Here is a 17,052-nt window from a genome sequence, read left to right as displayed (position 1 = left end):
GACTGCTCCCGGAAATACCGACCTTCATATTGAGCGACCCCCTGTCGAGACTATACCACAGATACTGAAAGGTTTCGCTAAATGCGCGACTATTAATCCTAATGCTAGGGCCGCCCATAATTACTCCATTGTTAAGGATCTGGCTCAAAGTCCGTGTGCCATGTCTGCTTTAGAGGTTCTCCAGTCGTGTCCAGCTCAACGAAGTGCTTTACTTTCCACAATTGGGGCAGTCGATCCAACTAACTCTTTAGTGCTCACTTTTGACATGTTAAATGTCAAAAAGCGACTCCCTCATCATATGGCTTTCCAAATGAAGTCTACATACCAGAAAATTAACATTTTTCATACCGTTATCGATGAAGGAGCTTCCACGTGCGTCATGTCGATGTCATGCTGGAAGGTTATTGGATCGCCTTCGGCTGTTCCTTCACCTACCGTCTTGACTGCATTTCATGGTCATTCTCATAAGCCGCATGGGATTATCCCAGCCTTCCCTATATGTGTTGGGGGAAAGGTCGTCAATATTGAAGTAGAAGTCATAGATGCTAACCTAGACTATAATCTCCTCTTAGGAAGGAGCTGGGTATACGAAATGGACGCCATTGTTTCGACTCTGTTTCGTGTCATTTGCTTTCCTCATGAGGGGAAAATCGTTAAGGTTGATCAATTGGATTATTTTCCAGTCGATCCTCAAGCAATCTCTGACTCTACTGTTCCTTTAGTGGATAACCCTCGTCCGCCTACTAAGAATTTAGGAGTAGGGATGTATTCCTCATTGATGGGTACCTTTGATCTTCCCTCTCCTTTCACTAGAATCAATGTCATTTCATCATCTAAGGAGTCTCCTCGAGAAGAGTTCTTCTGAACTTGTTATTTTTCAAACCCTTGAACCTTGCCTTCACCTACGACCACATTAGTTGAAGGACAAGTGAATGGAATGGCATTCCCTATATCTGCAGCTAAGCTTAGATATCAGTCTATCGTCAACTCTGCGGACGACCACTCTACTCCTTTTTCCGAAGAGGAGTTAGATGGTAATGTGGCCCCGACCTTGAGCCTTGATTCTACCTCTACCTTGTACTGCTTAGATTCAGTTTTATCTTCTGAAGAAGCAATCCTTGAAGCAATGATGGGTATAGATCAAACTTGGGAAGACTTAAACCATCGTTCTTACTTTCTTCCTCCATTGTAGGAAGTAGAATCTAGATTCTCCGAGCTCTTTACTAGTGATGTTTGTACGGTGTCAAATCCTTTGGCTCAATCACACTTTCGTGCCGAAGGTAATATGTCGGTGATTTCAAAAACGATACTTATAAACATCTTTAGGGACACTAACATGATCGAGAATCTCTTCATCGGAATTGAATGTTCCCTTGAATAAATTCAAATTTACATCGACCTTTTTTTGGAATTTTGAGATGTATTTGCTTGTCCTTATGAAGAAATGCCTGGCATTGATCCTTCTATAGTTCAACATGAGATCAATACGTATGAAAACGCCAAACCGGTTCATCAAAGGCTTTAGCCGGTTAATCCTAGGAAAGCAGTAGCTATCAAAGCTGAAGTTGAGAAGCTGCTAAAGGTAGGTTTTATATACCCTGTTCCTCTTACTGATTACGTTTCTAATCCAGTCCCTGTGGATAAAAATCAAGGAACAATCTGAGTATGCATCGATCTTAGGGACGTAAACAAGGCTTGTCCGAAAGATAACTACCCCATGCCATTCATTGATCAGATTATCGACTTGTGTGGGTAATGAGATTTTTTCCTTCATGGATGGTTTTTCCGGTAATAATCAAATTTATATCTGTCCTGAAGATCAACATAAGACAGCCTTTATATGCCCCTGGGGTACCTTAGCATATAGAAAGATGCCTTTTGGTCTTAAAAATGCTGGAGCCACTTTTCAGCGGGCCATGTCATATGCTTTCCATGACATCAAACATATCATCGAAGCATACTTGGATGATCTCGCTGCTCGTTCTCGAAAGAGAACTGATAACCCTAGTCATCTTCGAATGGTTTTCGAGCGATGTCGTTTTTATAAAATCTGGTTGAATCCCAACAAGTGCGTTTTTGCGGTTATGTCCGGTCGGTTGTTAGGTTTCATTGTGTCAAATGAAGGGATTCAGGTTGATCCCTTCAAGGTTGAGGCAATAGTTCAGTTGCCTCCCCCGTCCTCAATTCGAAAAATTCAAAGTCTTCAAGGGAAGGCTAATTTCTTAGGACGGTTTATAGCAAACTATGCCGAGATCACTAAAGGGTTCATGTGTTTGCTACGGAAAGGAGTTCCATTTGTGTGGGACGACTTTGCACAGTGATTGTTCGATGCCTTGAAAAAGGCATTAGTCTCTACCCCGCTTTTGAGTCCACCGTATTATGGTAGAGACTTCCTTTCATATCTTGCTGCAGCAAAATCAACCATTGGTATGGTTCTCGTTCAGGAGGACGATGCTCTCACCGAGCATGTGATTTATTATTTGAGCTGAGGCTTAATAGGTCCTGAACTTCGCTATTCTCCGGTTGAGAAGTTGGTCTTGGCAGTTGTACATGCTGTCCAGCGGCTCCGTCATTATATCCTGCTATGCAAAACTTTTGTCTTAGCGGCGGTCAATCCGTTTCAATTTGTCCTCAGTAGGCAAGTGATTGGGGGCAAATATAATTGATGGATAGTCATTTTGCAAGAATTTGTTTTCGAGTTCTTGGCTGCCAAGTCTAAGAAATCCATGGTTTTCGTTGAGCTAATTTCTGAGCTGCCTTGTGGAGAGGATACTGTTTATGAGGAAAGTTTTCCCGACGAACATTTATTCCTCATCTCTTCACTTGACCCTTGGTATGGAGATATCATTGTCTATCTCTAGACTCCGAAGTTCCCCTCTACTTTCTCCAAGGATGAACATCGAAAATTATGTCACCTGGCTGAAAATTATGTTATCATTGGGAATACATTACACTGTCGAGGGGTTGATTCAATCCTTCAGCGCTGTTTAACCTTAGAGGAAGCAGAGTCAGTGCTAAATTACTGCCACAGTGGAGCTTGTGGTGGTCATCTATCAGCGCTTGCTACAGCCCAACGCATCTTACGTGCCGGCTATTTTTGGCCTTCACTCTTTAAAGACTGTGTGGAAGCGGTCAAACGCTGTCACCCCTATCAAATTTATACTCGAAAGATGCGTGCAAATCCAGCTCCTCTTTTTCCCGTTGTCACCGTCGGTCCCTTTACTAAGTGGGGTATTGATTTTACAACTTGTAATCCGCCTTCAACAGTGAATCATAGGTACATTATTGTGGCTGTAGACTACTTTACGAAGTGGGCTAAGGCCATGCCCACTTATAAAAATGATAGTGACATGGCAGCGTTGTTCCTTTTTAATCAGGTTATCTCAATATTCGGTATCTCGAGAGAGATTGTCACTGATCATGGCAGTCATTTCCAAAATGAACTGATGTCTTAATTGGCTCTCAAATTGGGTTTCCAGTAGGAGCATTCGTCTCCTTATTATCCTCAGGCCAATGGACAGGTCGAGGTAGTCAATAAAACTTTTAAGACGATACTACAATGGACAATTGAAAAAAATCGGTGCAATTGGCACATTATGTTGTATCCGGCTCTTTGGGCATACCGAACCTCCGTAAAGACTGCTACTGGTTTTACACCTTTTCAGTTGGTTTATGGGATGGAATCTATCTTTCCGGTTGAATGTGAAATTCCATCTCTTAAGTTAGCTGTTGAGCTCCTTCCAGAGACTTCGAGTCTCGAAGAGCGCCTCCTTCACTTGGAACATCTCGATGAGTAGCGTCGAGATGCCACCACGATGAATGAGGCTCATAAGAAAAGGGTTAAAACACAGTATGATAAAGCTGTCCGTCCTTGAGTCTTTTCTGAAGGTGACCTTGTCTTGGTCTATGACCAAGATAAAGACACCTTGGGGGCAGGCAAGTTTAAGCCTATGTGGTACGGTCCTTTCATTATTAAACAAGTTTTAGAAAAAGGGTCGTATGAGTTAATCGATTTTGAGGGAAACAAGCTGGCGGAGCCCTGAAACGGGCTCTACCTAAAGAAGTACTTTGCTTAAGTAGGAGTTAGGCAATGGCTTCTTTGTATATTATGTATATTTGTACATATATCATCGAGAGTTTTTTTTTGATATCAACACTTTTTGGTCTGTTGTGACAGGTGTTGATGGATGACTTGGTCTATTTTGGGTTCGCCGATGGTGCTAGTCGGCACACTCGGAATCTCGCTTCCGCAGCTTGGGTACTCTATTATCTAGCTGGTCAATTGATGGTATCAAGAGGCGTATTCATTGGTCCCGCTTCAAACAATATGGCTGAGTATACTGCCATTATTAATTTACTATCCGAGGCAATTTCTCTCGAGATCGAGTCGTTGGTAGTTTATCTTGATTCTCAATTGATAGTGTCATAATTAAGCAACATTTATCAGGTAAGGGATCCATGTTTATATCGCCAGTATTTAAGGGTGAGGTTGTTGCAAAGATCATTTACTTATATTAATTATTTGCACATTCCAAGATCTCATAATTTGTTAGCTGATTCTATTGCTAATCAAGCATTAGACTGGCACACCAATCATTCATCACAATAAAATATAGCATCAAAGCGTCTTGGGTGTACATATGTTTGTCCAAAAATATACAAAATTGGGACTCAAATGCCCATAATCATGTCCGGCATATCTAATGCCCCGGCTCAGGATGAGCGGCTAAGTAGGTAACTATCGCATTGGCCACACGCCTAAAAGTGTGAACCTATTCACGTGGCATGCAAAGCACATGATGCTGCATATCCTCAGGAAGGTCCTCTACGGTAGCCACCGGTACTTGGTGACTCAGCCTCGCCAAGTGTCACTAGACGTTATGTAGAACTCGTTCTGTATTAGTAGCCGCCTCTTCGGCTCCTCAGTCACGCCATCCATGCCGCGGGAACCCATATGGTTGTACCGCCCAATATCTGGAACATGATCATCATATTAGTCATTTGAATCCCATCAAAAATATTTTTCAAAATTCATCATTATATTTGAAAAATCCAAAAAAAAAATCATAAAATCATAAAATACTTGCCAATGTCGCCCCATGCCGTGTTCGGTGGTAATGCTAGATCAGGATCTCCTCGGAAATCCAACCCAGCATAGGGGTAGTCATCTATGGCGATGATCTGCTGATCCCACCAGGTAAAGAAGTCATCGTCAAATGCAGTCCGTGGGACCTCCCCACCCCCTAGACATTTCATCAGGTCAGCCCATCGGCCCATGCGTGGATCTCGTGGGGTGCTGATGGAAACTGCTACCCTAGCGCGAAGTGCGGGGACCTTCTCAAGAAATAAAGAACACAGGATAGTCCCATATCCAAATTTTTTGGTCTGTCCCCTCTTGATAGAAGTGAGCTGGCTCTTCATGTTGGCCAAAAGAGGAGTACACTAGTCAAATACAGTGGTGAGACAGTCAACTACCACGCTCATGGTTAGCCGTGATGCCTTATGCATAGAGGCTGATCCGTTCACTCGAGCTATGGTGAACAGGATTATCCTTAGTGATAAACTCGCCACATTTGTGATGGAAATTTGACTCCCAACCCTCTTGAGATGTCTCAGGCAATATATCTGTATGTAGTCCTCGATCGTGAGACTACTCCGTGTCCTGCCCCGGGAATGTACTACCTCTCCCCTTCGGCAAAGGCCCATGATGAAATAGATATCTTCCACTTATATCTTGAGTGACATCTGGTCAATCATAAAGGAATCCTCCTCAATATCCCAATAATCAATGATAATCTCAAGCAGACGTATGTTTGCTTTCATATTCGGTAGTTTGAAGAATTTAAGCAAACCACATCCCCGTAGGGCTTCCAAAGCATCAGGATCGTTCATGACTTCATTATCCACCGCGACATGCTCTCTTTCTCGCCAGGTGACCGACATCCTGAGGAAAAAATGATTTTCAACCATTAGTTTTTTGTTTAAAAATGTTCGTGGTGTATACACGGGTCCCTGCGAATATAGTCACGTATAGGGCCCGCGTGTACGTGGGTTTCATATTACCAACCCGCGTATACGCCGCGGCGAAATTTTTGGCAAAAAATTCAACAGTAAAACATTAATCAAAAATCCTAAAACTAGTCACAATCAATTGCAAGATAAGTATAAGAGTTACCTGGAGGTTTTTGAAGAATCTGAACGGTTGAATTTGGCATATGGGAAGTTTTCTCCTTTTGCTCCAATTCTTTGCTCTCAAACTCAAATGGTGAAAATGGTGAGTCCAAAACCTCTTTTATAGGTTTTGAAAATGTAAAATTTTTTCAAAATTTTATTTTGTTTGGCCTCATGTGACTTTTAACTTGGGAGCTCGGAATGTCGAGAATGGTTTGATTTTCAGGACATTTTGGACGTTTTTTCGACAGTTTTGAGACGGTTCCATGACTGCTGACCTGTCATGGCTTGTATCGTTTCCTCACTGGCATATAGGTTAGGGACACCATTTTTTCGTTGCATTATGTATACTAGCCTCCGTTTGTCGATACATCTGCCATAGGGTCGACCCCATCGTGTTATGGTTCGTAAGCCATCTTCACTTGTCGATTCTTTAAATCATGACACGATGGTAGAGCCATCCTTTACATGGGCATCGTAGTTAGCACCTCACTAACATTTGTTGCCCATGCTGCTCCGATTTGAGTAGGCTCGGGAGTCCTCTATAGTCCCGCCATGACTTATGCGTTGAAGACTCATTCCTCTTAGCTTCTTCGCTTCGTTCTGGCCTTATACCCTAGAGGCTCCTTTGTGTTGAGTTGTACTACTGCGTTGCATGTTGACCACTTGCACCTTTTGGCCTAGAGCCAGCTTCACTTGGACTCGTGTTTAAGCCAACTTTTGACCATGACGACTGCAAAATCAACCTTGCCTACCTTTGATTCCTGCAACTTGACACACCTTAACCCGTGGAAGAACGCACCTTTAAGTGTCACTGACTAGTTTTCACCTCCCTGCATTGAGCATAGGAACGTTCCATTCCCAGGAACTAGATCATATGTTTCACCGACACTCGTTCTTTCCACTATACCATAGCATTCTTTTATTCTTTTTCAAGCTTAACAGAAAAAGACAAAAAAAATAAATATTCCAAAAAGAGCGGGAACGGGACAGTATTTCCATTTATTGTTGGCAGCTAGAGTCAGTCGTGTCGCCCTTGAACAAAGCACTCAAAGCAAAGTCTCCTCCGTTTGGGCGGGATTTAGTTTGACTTAGGTATGCCTTAACCTTGTTATTGAGTCAGTTCTCCCCCGATTGGTTATCTCTTCCAATCATATGGAGGGTTCGTTCGTGCCTCCTGCATGACGAACTTATACAGAGTCATCATATGCTGCCACATAGTCACATTGAGTCGTGCTTTTGTTCAAGGGAAGTTAGCTTGAGTCGGCCTCTCTGCAGTGTCTCTTGACTCATTTTTCAGTCAGCCATCCTTGGTTGTCAGTGTCATGTCTATCATCACATCAGCTATATTGGTCCTTTACTCGTGCCAGTTTGAGAAGGTCTCCATTGACTTCTTGCTGGCGGGTCTTGTCCTTATCGACAATGACATCTTGCTCTGAGGACAGGCCTAGAGCTGCACCCTGGCCCTATTTCCATTATTGATTGAACACCTTGTGCTCATCATCGATCAGTATCATGGGTCTTTGACTGAGTGGCTTCCCTTGTGTTCAAAATTAGCTTACATTATCACACATTGGGATTCATGCAGTACCTTGGTTTCCATTTGACTCTATTTGTGGATACCTCACCTCTATGTCAGCTTCCATTATTGGTTGGTTCAGAGGGTTTCTGTCGTGCGCTAGCCACATCTTGTGTATGCCGGAAACGTACTTCGGTTGGGTTACTACATCTCTTTCATCCGATTCCTTCCACATTATTGGCCTACGGGTTACACTCACGCTAGATTGATGGAGGATGCCTTAATGCCTTCCTTCTAGTGGATCTTTCCCTATCGACTCCGACTCATTGCTCTGGGGCAAAGATCTAGAGTCCATTTGGCAGTACCTTGGGTTTTGTAGTCATTAGTGGTATATCCTTCGCTATTGACAGTGGGAAACTATCATTGTCTCCTGATCGATAGATTCTTACAGGTGTTCGACTCTAGCTCATCTATTCACACTTGTTGGATTGTACTGGGTACCTTGACGCTCATTATCATTATCAGTGAGTAGTCTCACGTTTGTTAACGGTATACATCATTTTCCGGTAATCAAACGATTTCTCACATGGTCGACTTCAGGTCATTTATTCCCATGGTGTAGAAATGTACCACGGCAGTCGGTGAAGACCTCAGGTTGTATCAGCATTCATTGGTTCACTTGACATTTGCTCCTGTTGCTTCTAGTTGATACCGTTCCACCTTATATGTTGCAGTCAGTCATGGTGACATTCTATATGCTGGCATCTGAGTTTGCAGTGTAGTACCATCCTATTCCATCATGTTTAGTTGGTACCTTTTGGGATCAGTCTTTGATATCAGTGATCCGTTGCATCTTTCAGCATCATTGATAGTCTTATATGTGATATTCAAACATGTACTTGTTCGATCATGATCAGATGATCCATTATGTATTTTCCAGTCATTTATACTTGTATCCTTAGTGGATCTGCTTGTACTTGATATGCGGACATGCTTTACTTTTTCTAAACATGGGTATGCCCGCCTCAGACAATGTTTCTTTTTGATCTCCTTTTGTGGCTTGGCAGGCGGAATTCTGGTGAAGTCCTTCTCAGTTTTTGACAGATTTCCTTTCCATGTACTTGCTTAATACATTTCATCCATCATGTACCCCTTCTGACCTCATATATTAGGGGGCATCTGTTATAGCTCCAAATCTCACTCTTATGGTTTGTGATGCTGCACTCATGGCCTAGGGCAACCCCTCCTTCTAGAACTAGTCCAAAAATTTAAAAAACAGTGTTTTACCCCTTATACGCGACATTGCCCTGAGTTAAATGCGTGTATACGCAGGTAGGCATATACCCAACCCACGTATATGTATTAAAACACTTAAAAAAATATAAAACTCCTTAATTTCGGGCGGAGATCACGGGTTTTACCTGCTGATCACCTATTAGTGCCCATGGCCCAACTGTTCCCAACCAACTCCCAACTAACTACTTTTGGAGAAGTATAAAAAGGCTTCAATGGGAAGGCCTAAGGGAGGAGAGAAGAGAGAGAAAGGTTATTATGCTGAGATTTCCCTGACCAGGTCTGAAGATCCTTGTGCCTCCTGCACTTCCCCCATTTGTACAGGAAACCATTGTTTCCTTGTGTGTTGATGTTCATCCACTACTTATGACATCATGGAGTAAGTCATGGAAGGAGTTTGTTAAAGGCTTGAGGCTGGACGAATCTGAAAGAAGGCTTTGCTTGGAGCTTGCAAAAGGACGACTCAGGTGAAATTATTCCTTTTCTGTACTTTATTTATCTATAATAAAGGAAACACATGTATTGGTTCCTGATATAAATCTTCTTCATGTTTATGATATTCATGTTAGAATTCATATGTGAATGGTTGTTTAAATTTCATAACTAACTACCTTTCTTTATAACATGAAGATGGTTTCTTTATAAGGTTTTGTCCATATACTACTGTGCTCTCCGGAATTGGTTGTTTTGCAGGTCAAAGGAGAAAAAGGAACTCCAAGAAGGGTTTGGACCCTAAAGGACCTTCTCAAACGTAGGACCTCAGGTACGCCCCTTAACATAGAATTTGCCTATATTAGCATAATGGCTGTGTGAATGTGTGTTTCTCTGTATAGACAACTTTCAGTCTGCTAGGGTTTCAACCCAAAAGCCCTAGGGGAACATTTCCCTTAACACTACCTGGGCCTTGTCAGCAGCCTCTTTTTTCCTATTTTTGTCCAGCTGTCTCATCTTAATCTTAGCCTCCTCCTTCTTTCTCTACGTGGCAGACTTGCTTCCTCCCACTACCAAATCTGCTATGGTGTGCCATTCTGTCAGCCATCGATCAAGTACTACATCAATGGTTTATTTATTGCCAGGTAAGGAAAGTCATACCATTTCTATGTAGGGTCCTTCTGCACCCTGATGGCCACATGGCGAAAATATTCTTTAAACTTTATGTAGCCCTGCAGGTTGAAAATCACCATAAGCGACAATTGTGGTTTGTGGTTGATGGCCATGCAGATGTTCATCTCCATCAAGATCCAGAAGATCTTGCTATCCTTGATGCGCTATGCATCCTTGGTCACCCACATCAAAGCATACTTCACTTCTTCTCGTAGGTTTGGCACGACCGAAGGGAATTGGCTGTCCTCTGGCAGCTCCCATGCTACTAGCACATTCGACACGAAGAGCCACGCATAGTGGGATATCTTGCTGAGCTCCTATGCTTTGCGGTAGTTTGCAAGGAAGTCACCGCAAATATATTCTGAACAATTAAATTAAACTCCTTCGGTGCACTGGGATATTAGCATGACGACAGGTGCCAGAACCTCATCGGCGCGACACTTCCTCATCACCTTCCCTGCTAAAATTTGCATATCCACCTTTACATCAGGGTCATAGATGCCGGATGTGGCACACCCAGACAGCTTCTATACCAACTTAAACTTCTCTTTCATGGCCTCCACAAGGGCCTGCTCACCACCTTTTCCACCAAATATCATGGCCAACTTCTCTCCTATGTAAGGCAATTGTGTGATCCTGTGGATCAACCTATTAGTGAAGGGTATTGGCTCCTCCAGCCACAAACACCCATCATTCAGCAAGCATATCAGCTACTTTATGACCAATACTATAACCTAGGTGCGGTTGTAGTGCGGCACCCAAAGAAGGTTGAGTAGACTTGCCTTGTCTACTCCTCTGAGCCACCTCCACGTCTCCAATGCGGTCATTCTAGTAGTTGTATCGATAATGCAACACAACAACTACTCGGTCATTAGGTGTGGGAACTTTTCGTGGTTGGCCAAGTCCCAGTCTTCTGTTTTAGAAGAGGAATCCACCCCAAGTGCATTCCTTCAAAGACAATTTCATCCAGCAGTAGAGGGGTTTGCAAGGGTACCTTGCTCTCATTGATATCTTTTGGCACCTTGGCCTTGCCCTTGTGTGGAGGGACATACTCAGGCAACCGAGTGATAGGGTCAACAACATCGGCTTCAACCTCCTCCACATCTACTCCCACATCATCATCATCCATTAGGATGTCTTTGATTTCTTCCTCCTCCGGCTCTAGCTTGATGGCTTTGCCCTTTTCCTGTGCATTGGGCTTCAGTAGTTTTCTTCTCAGTGATGCACGCACTAGTATTGCAAGTTTCTTTCCCTTTTTATCCTTCATGCTTTCCTTGGTCAGGGTGCACTTTTGTCTCGACGTTATTGGTGATTTAGGGACTTCTGCTAATACTTTGGCCACTTCGGGAGCAACTTCTTCGGCCTCCATCCCAATTTTCGGCACCGACTCCTCTACTTCGGTATCTATAGCTTCTGTGGCCACTGACATGATGTTCTACAAGAACTCCTATGTCTCATTCGACAATGTATCAAATATTGAACTAGTTATCAGAAGTTAATTGTGCTGGTGATTCATGTGCCCCTGAGAGCACAACAACTCAATTCTCAAAATGGCAAGTGTTTTTCACTGGATAGCCACTTGTAATTTATAGGGCATTTTGAATTCAAATCTGACCGTTCCCCCCAAATTTGGTTCATTAATGCCAGATTGGCAGTAGATGTTCAAGGATCTGCCCCATAAATTTTGTCTTAAATGTCAGTTGCCCACTCCATTTGGCCGCATTTCTATCGTCGGATCATGAATAGTGACTTTAATGGTCACTTTCCGGCCAAGCTGTGCGATTTTTTTTCCCTGGGTAGCACAACTCCCTTCGCATTGTTGTGAATCCTATGACACTTCATTGCTTCACATAACCCTCCATTCGCATAGCTCCACAACTCGAGAGTGTATTTTATAGTCACGTGCCTCCTTTTAGCTGCTTGGAGCGCTAAGACTGTGCTACCTGCATATAGTCACATGGCTAGATCACCGGTGTATGGTTTCAATTGGTTGCCATTCACATTTCCTGGGAAGGGGTCTCCACTCAATTTGACCAACTAAACCGCTCCCCCATTGGTAATCTCCTTAATGGCATAGGGCCCTAACCAGTGCATTCTGAATTTTCCTCGAAATTTATCAAACTTGCTATCATATAAACAAAGTAGGTCATTTACCTTAAAGGTGCGCAGTCTAATGTGCCGATCATGCCATGATTTTTCACACTTCTTTTGGACCTATTGGTGAAATCCAGCTAAAAATATTTCTTCCTCAAGCTTAGCTAGTTGTGCGAGCCTCTCCTTCACGACTCTGCGATCTATCATACCCATGAGTGCCACTATGCGCAGACTAGGAACAATGTATTCCATGGGCATCAATGCTTCAACACCATATACAATCCTAAAGGGTGTTTGTCCAATCAACTTCTTGCATGTCATCCGATAGGCTCATAGTACTGCGGGTATGCGGAGGTCCCAATTACTTCGTTGAGCATTGCAAAACTTGGTCAGTGCGTTCTCCAACACTTTATTGAATGCTTCCACCATCCTGTTAGCCTGCGAGTGATAAGGCATGCTCTTCTAGTGATATACTTAAAATTCCTCTATCAGCACGATAATCATCTCATTCAAAAAGTGTGTACTACGATCACTCATCAAAATATTTGGACAGCCAAATCGCGTCAATACATACTCAAAGAGGAACTTTGCAGTAGTCGCACCTATACAATCCCTCATCAGCTGTGCCGCCGCCCATCGAGTTAGAGACTCTGTCGTGGTGATGATGTACCTCGCCCCTGTCTTCTTCCCTTGGGGCTGAATGGGTCCCACAAAATCTATCACCCATTTGTCAAACTGTTGTAATGTCATTTGTGAATTCAGAGGAAACTCATCCCTTCACGATGGCCTGCCAGTCCTTTGACACACATCACAGGCCTTGCATTATGTTTTTGAAGCCTGATGGAGGGTTGGCCACCACAACCCTGTGCGTAGAATCTTCTGCGCAGTCTCTCTCCCTGCATAATTCCTCCTGCGACGCCCCCATGAGTGTCCATGAGGATACTGCTCCTCTCAAACTCTGGTACATATCATCACAATATCTCATTGGACCCCATTTTGTACAGATGCCTAACAATGACGGAAATGTTTGCCACGCGCACCACTAACTCCTTTTTCTGTTGGATGGTGTATCCTTCCAAGGCAGTTCCTATCATTAGGAAGTGTATGATATCTTCAAAATGACCATATGTGATGTGTACTACAAATATCTATGCCCTAGGCAATCAGTGGGCTCTTCCCCTGTTTCAATGTGCGACATATGGTTTGGTCTCATGTTGAGTTGTGTAGGCATCACAATAACTTCAAAATCATACTCCTGGAACAATAAAAATGACGTGTAGATTCTCCCTCCCAACATAGGCTTATTGACCAAGTATTTCAACACGGAATGATTTTTATACATCTTAAAATGGCCACCCAGTAAGTAGTGTCTAAACTTCTGGAGCGCGTATAGCATGGCTAACCCTTCATGCTCGGTGGTGGAATAGTTCTTCTCCACCTTAGATAACCTTTTTCTTGCAAATGCTATGGGATGCTCCAAGTCGCCTTCGCCAGCTTGTGTCAGTACTGCTCCCAACGCTATACATGACGCGTCGACATGTATATGAAACTCCTTCTTCCAATCTGGGAAGACTAGGATCGACGCAGTGACCATATTTTCTTTCAATACATCCAAGGTTTTCTTGCAGTGCTCGTTCCAACAGAATGTGACATCCTTTTTTAACAACTTCTCCATAAGTGCATGATCTAGGCATAGCCTTTGATAAACTTCCTGTAATATCCAGTATGTCCCAAGGTAGCGCGCAACTGTTTCACACTCCTTGGCGCTTCCAAGTTAAGTATCACCGCGATCTTGGTGGGATATACCATCAATCCCTATCTACAAATCACATGACCCAGCAGGGTCCCAAAAGGAACACAAAACAAGCATGTCTTCAGATTGAGTGCGATCTGGTATCTTCGACAAGTATCTAGCATCAGGCATAAACTTGTGACATGGTGTTTCACCAGCCCAAACGTAGTCCAGCCATCAAAATACACTTTCAGGAACTTATGAATAAATTCCTTGAATGTCGCAACGACTACGCATGAAAATTTCGCAGGCGCATTCTTCAATCCGAAAGGCATTACTGTGTACTGAAAACATCCCCACTCAGTCGCGAAGGTTGTCTTGCTCCTATTCTTCGGCGCAATTTTGATTTGATGGTACCTAGAGAACCCATCAGTGAAGGAATATGCTTCCTGGCCACCTACATTGTCAAACACTTCATCAGTTAACGGAGTCGGGATGGGATCATGTACACAAGTGTCATTCAACTTCCTGAGATCTACGCACATCCTTATTTAATCCTTCTGCTTCTTTTCTTGTACCACCATTGGGCTTACCTAATTAGATTCCTCTATGGGCTCAATGATGCCTGCCATGAGCATCTTGTCTAGCTCTAAGTGGTTCTTCTCCTTATACTTTGGATTGAGATGGTAAGGTCTTTGCTTAACTGGCTTTGCGTCGGTCTTCAACGTGATCTTCATAACACCTAGGTCTCTGATTATCCCTTTTAGATCCGAAACTTGGTATGGAACAAATCTTGGTATTCGCCAAGCAATTCAGCAACCTTATCCACCAATGTGTCATCCTAGTAATCTCCAATCTTCGCGAATTTGGGATTTGCCTCTGTACCAATGTTTACCTGTTTCGTTTTTAGTGGCACGGTTATATTAGGATTCTCAATCTACGACCCTTCAACCTCGTGGTGACCTTCTGTTTCAAGGATGTTAACCTTTCAAGGATCCTCATCTCCTTCTTCAGCGGTTACATTATAGAATTCCAGCGCATGACTCAGCTGAGTGGTCTAATCAGGCTGAATCAGGTCCAAAGGATCCTGCGGTATCCTAAAGATTGTTGCTTTTACTTCTTGTAGTGCTTCGTTGATACAGTGAAACCTGTCTTCAAAGTTGAATGTAATTATGAATCCCTCGCGTAGAAAATCCCATTCACCTGTACCATGGCAGAGCTCCGTTTCTAAGTACCAGTTCATCGGGATGACATCCAGGGTGTGACAGAACAAGTGCACCCATTTAGGCTGGGGCTGCTCTCCATAAGCCTGAGCCCATTTGGCCAAGTGCGCACGCGGCTCATCCTTCTCATCATATTTTTTTGTGATTCGTACCTTCGGCTTTCGAAAGTGTGTTCTCATCATCCTCCTACATTCACACCAGTCATCAAAACTACCCTTCTGCGTACCCCACCATCTTTCAGGTGTAGCACATAGTGCCCAGTCCAATGACTGGAAGCACTGCTTCTCTGGTACCTCCCTCTCTAATGCATCCGAAAATATATCTACATCATTCAGGCCATCATAAGTGGGCAAATTTCTTACTTCTAATGACACACAACATAGCGACCGGGTCATCATGTTATAGCTTAGCATGGTTACTTCATGTAACCGATTCTTCCAGCGCTCTAATTCTTCATCAGAGTCTGAGGTGCAGGAACTCTCGTGATCCCATGTAATTTTTCCATCCGCTATTGGATTCACCCAATCTTGGTCTCGCGCTGTTATCTTATAGATACAGTCCAGATCGTCATCGCTCTCATAATCATAGACTTGTTCACTATAGCGTGATCCTTCAACATGATCTAGGGGTATTATTACGTGGAGCAGTTTCTTTTTAAATATAATCTTTCGCTTCCTCAGGTTGATTACCCCGTTCATATCAGTAGCCCAATCAATTCTAAGGAGCACAGGGTAGGGGTCGTTATCATCCACAATTTCTATTACTTCAAAGTCAGCCAGCACTCTTGCACTTTCAATATCTATAGTCACCCCTTACCGCCGCCCCATGGGAATGATCTTCTGCTGATTTTCCATCCTTACCTGAATCGGAGACCACTGCAGCATGGGTCTCCCCATCCATTCCCAAGTCTTCTTTGGTAGGATGTTCGCATCTGACCCCAGATCCAAAATAACCTGATCCATTTTGTACTCTCCTATCTACGCAATCAGCCTCATCTCTGTAGGTTTTAAGCCTGTACATAAATCACTTGCATATGAATTCTAAAACATAGAAAATAAACAATGCGAGAGCATAACACATAAAACACATACACACAGAGATTTTCCCTGGATCCTAAAACCGAGACTGCCAGCTTAATTTTTCATTATGTTCCTTTCAATGTTATAATACATATTTATACATGCCGAAGCATCCAATACCATGGACCAAAAACCATCGCGTTCAGAAACATGTGCGAAAATCATGCACAAAACCATAGGTGGGTCTGTCCATCCTAACATAGGGTCAAAAACCAAAATTTTCCGTGGCGCTGCCCCAGACCCCATAAATTGGGGTTACGGATATGCCTCAAACACCCTGTGACCCCCCCCAGCTACACAATCGGTGCAACGAAGGGGGGCTCTGGCCCCCCTCTAACCCCCCGGTTAACTACATGGGCTAGTCGTGGAAAGAATATAACACAACCAAACATTCTCCCACTTGTTGTTTTCTTTCCACAGGGGGCCACAAGAGAGCTTAGTCATTTTCCTAGCCCTGAAATGCCCATTGTTTCTCTACACCAAGAGAACTTCTTAGAGCTCACAGATTTTGTCAATGCATCTGCAATATTCTTCAAAGTGTCCACCTTTACCAGCAACACCTTTTTGTCTTCTATCATATCCCTCACAAAGTGATATTGAACATCAATGTGCTTTGTCTTTGAAATATATGTAGGGTTCTTTGCAAAGAAAATTGCACTTTGGCTGTCATAGTCTATCCTTATAGCTCCCTGTACAAACCCCATACTTGAACACAATCTCTGCGACAAAGCTGCTTCCTTGCTTGCATGAGTGGCTACCATGTATTCTGCCTATGTAGTTGATAGTGCCACTACAAATTGTTTCTTACTCATCCAACTGACTGCACCTCCAAATTGG

This window comes from Pinus tabuliformis, chromosome 5_1, assembly GCF_031772625.1.
Source record: "Pinus tabuliformis cultivar Carrire ecotype Pingquan chromosome 5_1, CPIR1, whole genome shotgun sequence".
Lineage (NCBI taxonomy): Eukaryota > Viridiplantae > Streptophyta > Pinopsida > Pinales > Pinaceae > Pinus > Pinus tabuliformis.
Note: the sequence above shows the minus strand (reverse complement) of the source record.